Source organism: Hippoglossus stenolepis, chromosome 4 (assembly GCF_022539355.2).
Source record: "Hippoglossus stenolepis isolate QCI-W04-F060 chromosome 4, HSTE1.2, whole genome shotgun sequence".
Lineage (NCBI taxonomy): Eukaryota > Metazoa > Chordata > Actinopteri > Pleuronectiformes > Pleuronectidae > Hippoglossus > Hippoglossus stenolepis.
Window position 1 is genome coordinate 3,794,220 of NC_061486.1, and position 6,170 is coordinate 3,800,389.

Here is a 6,170-nt window from a genome sequence, read left to right on the forward strand (position 1 = left end):
CACGTTTACACTCAGTGTGTGTGTGTGTGTGTGTGTGTGTGTGTGTGTTGGAGACCTGAGCAGACAGCGACAGGCATTCACAGCATCACGAAGGGTCACGGCAACACCTCCAGTCCCCATAACCTTTTTTTTAGGGTCACGCTTCAATTCACAAATAGAGCAGGACCTCACCTCGCGTGGCCCCATTAAACTTCACGGGCTCGGCCTGCTCTGTGTCTCCCATTACCCTCAATAATGTAAATACACAGGCCGGCTGCAGCATCCCCGTGCTGCCACACGTTCCTTTGTGCACGCAGGATGGGATTAGTCACATAAAAGCATTATTTATTAGTGTAGTTAGAGTTCATATAGACGGAAATGACACCTTTCCAATAGTCTGTAATTAGTCAAATTAATATTTTCTACTGTCCTGCACCTAATTCTAACTTTTCTTTTAAATATTTGTTTCTCTACATCTTAATTATTAGTTTCAGATACCTGCACTTTTTCACCTTTACACTTTATTTCTAAAATATTAGTTTATTTATTAGTTATTTGATGGTTTTGTGGACCAATGTCCTTATATTACATATGATTGAGAATAATGGTAATAATAGAGGTACTTTTTATATTAAGTACTTTTTAACTTTTCTTTTAAATATTTGTATCCATGCATGTTAAGGAGAAGTTTCAGATAACTGCACTTTTCCCCAACTTTCCACTGAAATACTTTGAAGACTATTTAATATTAATGAATGAGAAGTTCTTAATTTTTTTGTGGACACAGGACATTAGGGATAAAACTGCAGGTAACTCCAGACTAAACTGTTCTGTGCAGTTCAAGCTGCATCGCAGAGGATTAGGAATTCATCATTACACCACAAACATCTGGATTTTTGCAGCTTTTGAAACACATCTGGAGCTTTGTGTGAGTGTTCTTGGAATTCTAACTTCATTATTTTTTAACTTCCTCTGCTTTTCCTTGAGTCCTTACCTGTGTTCCTGTGACTGATGGAGGGAAAATAATGAATGACCCTGCTTGTGATTTAAATTCATCACAGAAACTCTACTGCCATCTACTGTCTGCTGCTGTTGTCCACAGCGACAAGTGCACGTTTCCTGTTCAGTTCCTGTGGACGTCAGTGTGATGTGAGAACAGAAGCTGAGTCGTCTAAATTATAGCTTTTATTTGTATCTGTGATGATAATAAAGAGCAGCTGGTTTTGTCCAGAGTAATTTTTCAGTAAACCTGAAATCAGATCTTCTCCAGAGACTGAGAAACCAGAGGGAACCTGAGCTTCACTAACTCATTTTGGAATTTGCTGCTAAGCTTTTTCCCACCTCACCTCGTGCTCCTGTGTATTTACACTCAGGCACGAGTATTGTTCGTCCAGTTGACACAACGATGACTTTCTTTCCTTCCTTCCTCCCTCCACTGACTGAGCCTCGCGATAATTCCCAATATTCCCACAAGTTCATGGGAATAATCGCGTTGGAAGTGGCTGGCTTTTATTCTTTTAAAGTCAAATTCATCTATTGAAGGTGTGTTTTTCTCTGCGTTTGTTTGTTTGTCTGTTAGTTAGCAGGATTACGCAAACACTACTCAGTGGATTACCACAAAACTGGATGGAGGGGATGTGGCATGAGTCAGGAAAGAACCCTTTGAATGTTGGTGTGGATCTGTATCGGGGACAGATTCACTTTCCTTAACATTTTGAGGGTGTTTTTCAATAAATAATTCATGGATCTTAATACATAAAATCACACACGTTAACAGGACTGATATTTATGAGAGAGAATTTAAACGTGGTTTCATACAGGGACTGTTGGGCCTTGGTGGAGGAATGATCTCTGAGTTCCCTTCATTACTTTCAATTAGAACAATTATTTGAGTAATTCTATTTGTTGTATTTATGTTTGTGTACTGTCCTCCCATTGAGTCTTTGTGTTAACATGTGTTAATGAGCTCAGCATCATCAGTAGTGTTGTCTAAACCTAAACTAATCATCTGAACATCACCTTAATTCACCTTCCTCCTGGACTTCATCCAGGAAAACAAGTCGGACATCCACAGCAGAGCCTTGGCCTCGTGGGTATTCAGGTGTGCCGAGAGCCTTGATCATAACACAAACAACACCGTGGAGATTAGATCGACTTCCTCAGGATCCCATATGCTCATCTTTCCCTGGTAATCAATGTGAATACCTTGTGCACACGCTGGAGTCGATCAAACACATCAAAACCCCTCTGGTTTTATTTCCAGTCAGACTGAGAGAATCTTCCTGCAGCTCCAACATGTCACAGCAAATTTCGGTCCAAATCCTTGTCCAGGAACATTTCGCTCAGCATCCATCACGGCCTGATTTACCTCCGCCGCCTCCTCCACCTCGGAGCAGTTTGTCATTTCTCTGTCTGCTGGCCGCGCTCCATCAAAGAGCCTGCAGGATTTCAAAGTACGGGCAGGAGGAAAAACACGAGAGTTGCTGACTTTGTTCATCTGGGGATCCACCTGTTTGAGATACCGGTCCTGCATGTGCACCAGCGCCTGCACCACACGCCACAGCAACCGCTTCTCCCCCTATTACAATTACCCTCCTCACCAAAAACACACACACACACACACACACACACACACACACACACACACACACACACACACACACACACACACACACACACACACACACACCAGCATCAGACTGAACTAAGAAACAAACCTGTGTACGGTAACGTCTATTTATCAGTGTCAGCCACCGAGGAATCATTTGTTTTGTGATTCTCTGAATTCTTTCTTCTTCCATCTCTTAAAATGACAGTGTTGTGTGTTGTGTGTTATTGTTTAGTACGTTATGTGTTAATGCTGCACAAACTTGATGTGGCAACAGCAAATGTCACTAAATACATGATACAATTTCAACATTTTAACATGCAAAAACACATGTACTGCACATGCAACAGTTTCTTCAATGTGTGTGTACTATTAGAAAACAAGCTGAAGATGTGTGATACTGTGGCACACGCACACATGCTCCAGAGCACACGCTGTTGTCTGTTGAGTGCGTGACGTGCTCTGTTTCTTCTCTCAAAGCGCTGGTGGAGATTGAAGGTGAAAGACTTGACTTCCTGCATAGCGACACCCAATGACAGGAGCGGTGTTTGTCACCACGGAAACCATTAGTTTCTTGGCAACATTCATATCATCTCCAGCCGTCTCTATATTCGACTCTAATGATGGGATTCCAGCAGTTGAGTGAAAGAGGAACGTTAGCGAGCAGAGTGGCGACAAATACTTCAGCGGTGTGAAATGAAAACACACAAGTCGAGGGGGGAAAACATCTTCAAAACTTCTCTTTTCCCTCAGTTCCTTGCAGCTGCTGATCTGTGGGTTTGCATCCTGTCATGTGTAATATTCTTGAATGCCGAGCGCGAGAGGGCTGCCACGCATCTCCATCACCAAATGTCAGCCTTTTGAGATGAAATGACAGCCCTCGCATGCAGCGGTGGCCGAGCCACAAGTTGTTTATCCACATAAGTAATTCACCCACTCAGACTGACCTCTGTGCCCCTCAAACGGATGCATTTAACTGTTCAGAGGGTTTTCTGCAGCCGTCTTTATCCAAGAGACGCTGGGAGTGTGTGCACTAAGCCTCGATATTCACAGATCCATGCTGACTGTATTATCGTTTCTATTATAAATGTATTTTTGTTTCAAATCTCTTCATTTTAATGGAAGAGCCTCCCTTAAATACATCTCCCTGCTCATTTCTCCCCTGTAGCACCATCACATTCCCTGAGGGTAAACCAATTTACATTCTTGTTTTGCTCTTCAGATCCATGCCAGTTTCCATGACAACATAGTTTCACTTTCTCATCCTCTCTGTCTCACTCTCTCTATCTCCCTCCTCTCTCCGTCTCCTGCTCTCTCATTCCCCACTGCTCCTTTCTTGTGTTCTTTTTGACCTTCCTCCAATGTTTCATTTTCTTTCTCTCCAAATAGCGGCGTCCAAATTCCTCTCCTCTCATTTCCTCACCTCAAACCGAGCTCATTCCTCCGCTTTACCGTGTACAGGCACAGAGAATAATGGACTGAAACATGCCAGATCTCGGGGGATAGAATTCACAGCATCTTTTCCCATTTTTATCCTAATATACAAACGCACAATGCTCTGCGGATGATTTTATTTACTCCTAAATATCCCCGAGCTGTTTGGCAGGATTGATGCCTGGAGTCCAAAATTACTGAATCAAAACAATGTGCAGCAGAGAATCCTGTTCTTTGATTAAAAAGTACACTTGTTCGGGGAATAATATCCCCCACACAATCACATTCACAAAGAAGAACACAGGAGGTGTCCATCAAATGACCGGATATATGTTTGCTTATCCTTCATTTGAGTTATTTAAATTAAAAGTGATCCCTGTCTGACCTTATTTCCATGATGATCTGGCAAATAATGACAGAATAATGTGTTGTGCAGCTCTCTACCAAATGGCGTGATTAAAATCTCAAGCTATTTAATTGCCCAATAATTAAAAATGTCCGATGCCAACAGGTGTGATGGTGCTTCTCCGGCTGATTAATGCCAGGCCTCTCTGTCTGTGTGTCTGGAAGCAGAAGGTCATGCAGAAGGTGGTCCGTCTCCCGCACGTCTGCAGGCTGGAGAGTCGCAGAGAAATCACCCCCGGTGGGTTGTGATTATTTTCTCTGCTCCTTTCTGACCCTGATCCGCTGCAGATTCCTGATTTATTCCTCCACTTTAAATCACTGCTCTCAACACACGACTGGTCGTCTCATAGAGAGACATCGGAGCAGGGGCTTCGTATTCACCCTCTGTTCACATGGAATCTCGTGGGTGGCCTAGAAACCTACATCTAAAGTTGAAGAAGCAACTGGTGCAGTTTTAAATTCTTGCTCCAGAAACATCTGGACAAGGAACGTGTGTAAAAAGTGAACGATGTCTCCTGTTCCCCTTGATTATGGCAATTACTTTAGTCGGTCTAAATGGGAGCCAGCACCTTAACGGTGTGAATATCTGTTACTGCTCCAACTCCACAGTCAGGATGATCACTGTATTTTTAATTCGAGGGGTAAAACACATGTTGGGCTCTCTCAGCTTTTCCCAGACCAGTGCGGTGCCCGTTGTTAACCTGCATGTTTTGAATGAGCTGATTTCTTGGTCTGTGTTGATGCTCTGGAGCTACTTCACAATTATTTCCTTGTAATTACACTTCTACAATATACTGTCACTTCTCTACTGTTTGTGTGTGCAGAGCTTTTTTATAAACGGTATGTGGTGCTTAGATATCTCTGTGTTCATCCCACCTGGTTTGTCCGCAATCAAATTTTATTTCGTCAATGTTTTTAATCAAATGAAACTGATATTGCTTTATTATTGTTCATATGTGTGGCTCACAAACATCATCAACTTGCTTGTGGCGAGTCCTGCCGAGGATCTCCTTCTCCAACCGGCCCCTTGGTATAAAGTCCGCAGAAAGTCCGGAGGTTCTCATTTGGACATTTGCGTTCTCACATCCATCCCCTCCGGAGAACATCTGGAGGCTCTCTGGAGTTCAATGCAGATCTGAAAGCAGCTTTACAGACAAATTACATGAAACACAACTTAAAATCCTGTCTCCAGTTAAAAAACACAGCTGGTATACTAGCCAATAAAAGCCCACAACCAGAGTTCACTTGAGGGTAAAGCATGTTTCCGAGCCGTTACCTCTGCTGTAGCCACACCACCAGAGGGAGTATTCATCTGAACAAACAAGAGCAGGTTGAGCTGAGCAACAACTGGATCCTCACTTTACTTCAGTACAGTTCCTGGGCTCAGTTCTCAGTTGCTTCTTCACTTTTGGTAAACTTCGCTCCAAAGTTTTAGGAACAGACTCGATATCAGAGAAGCTTCAGTCTTTAAAAAGAAATATATAAAAGCGCTCTTATATATTTATTTTTTGAAATCATTTTCAATCTTTTCTATTCTTATGCCTTTTTTTAAAAATTGTATTATTTATTTTTTAATTTACTTTTCTTTGAAAATGTCATTTTCACATGTTCTTATGTTTCATAAAAATAATTTTAACACGTTTTCCTCTTTATTGCACGTGAAGCACTTCAAAGTTTAAATCATTATCCACATTACGATGACTTCTGATTTGAAAGTATCATCACTCAGCCCTCGTGTGTTGTA